Source organism: Pan troglodytes, chromosome 7, assembly GCF_028858775.2.
Source record: "Pan troglodytes isolate AG18354 chromosome 7, NHGRI_mPanTro3-v2.0_pri, whole genome shotgun sequence".
Lineage (NCBI taxonomy): Eukaryota > Metazoa > Chordata > Mammalia > Primates > Hominidae > Pan > Pan troglodytes.
The window spans coordinates 143,587,945-143,589,601 of record NC_072405.2 but is presented as its reverse complement, the minus strand read 5'-3'; the positions used below and the strand labels follow the sequence as shown (position 1 = coordinate 143,589,601).

Here is a 1,657-nt window from a genome sequence, read left to right as displayed (position 1 = left end):
AACTGATACCACCCCAGTCCCCATGCTGGGGCCTGGGTGCTAAAGACAAGATCTCGGCTGAGCACGCCACTGCCTGGGCCTCAGAGTGAGCTATGCGCTTGTACTTTATAAGATGTATCTCCGTTTATCCACACCATGGGTTATACCAACTCATGGGATAAATGCTAATTCTTTTGGCAGTTTTTACAGTTTTATTTAAACACAAACGTGCACATGAGCTGTCTACTCATTTTCTTTGCCATGCTGCCTGGCATTAGGGTTGGTGACTCTGATGGCTAGCTGGGCGGCTCTTTCCATGATGGCTTTGTGGTTCTTGGAGGCAACATTGTGAGCGATGTCAGCACAGTAAGATTTATCGCACATCAGCAGCACTTCCAGCTCCTTGACATTGTGGACCAGGAACTTCCAGAAGCCACTGGGCAGCATGTGCTTTTTTGGTTGCTCCCATAACCAATGTTGGGCATCAAGATCTGGCCTTTGAACCTTCTGTGAACCCTGTTGTCAATACCTCTGGGTTCCCATCAGTTACACTTAATTCTGACATATCAGTCTGACTGGTGACGGATGAACTTCTTGGTTCTCTTTTTGACGATCTTGGACTTCACAAGGGGTCTAAGGGCGGCCATGATGCTGAGGAGATGGCTGCCACCTCATAGGCAGCGCTGAGGAAGAGGATAAATGCTATTATTAAACCCATTGTACGGATGAGGAAACTGAGACTCCAGAGGGTGAAGTAGCTTGTATAAGGTCATGCCCTTAGCAAGTGCATCTGGATTTACATTCTGAGCTCTTGACTAATCTATGTTGCCTCCAATGGGCTCCTTCATTAGAGACTTGTAGTAGTTAGATTATGTCTAATTATGAGTAATAGAAAAAAACCCAAATAACAGCAGTTTAAGCAACATAGACGTTTACTTCTCTGTTGTGTCCAAGGCATTCCAAGGAGCTGTCTGGGCTGGTATGGAGCCCCAGAGTGTCAATGAATCAGGTTCCTTCTCTCCGTTGTTCTGTGCTGCATTGGTTTCATGCCTAAGGTCACCTTCTGGTCCACAGTAACTGCTGGAGCTCCAGCCATTGCATTTCACTCTTGCCAGCATAAAGGAAGAAACAAATTAACTTGTGCATGCTTTTTCTTGAAGCATATTTTCTAGAAGGTTTCAAACACTTCTAATTAGATCGCTTTGGCCAAAACATTGTCACATACAAGGGAAACTGGGAAATATTTATTTAGGCTGGTTATCTGTCAAAATTTGGTGTTCTGTTACGAAAGATGAAGAGGAGATTGAATACAACCCATTATTTCTTTATTTGAGGCCAAAACAAGGGCCTGGGCTGGGAATTAATGTATTCATTGTTGAATAATTTATTTATTCTTAAAACAAATATGTAGGAAGGGTTTCCTTTGTGCTCATCTGATTCTCCATCCTGGGGACCCAGGGTAACTAAGACACACACAGTCTCTGCTGCCATAGTCTTACAGTTCATAGTCATACAGTTAAAGTCATGCCTCTGACTTTAACACGCTTTGTGACTCCAATACACCACGTCCTTCTCTGAGCGTTGGTTTTGTTATCTACAGAATTGTTGGATCCTGTAACTGATAAGCACTTTCTAGCTAGCATATTCCCTGATGAGGTGTCTCTGAGATTTAGGGGAA

At 43.7% G+C, this 1,657-nt stretch overlaps 1 pseudogene; it reads right to left on the bottom strand.

The window, feature by feature from the left end:
- Positions 1-222: 222 nt before the first annotated feature.
- On the bottom strand, positions 223-779 carry LOC107976450 (large ribosomal subunit protein eL32-like; annotated as a pseudogene).
- Positions 780-1,657: the final 878 nt, after the last annotated feature.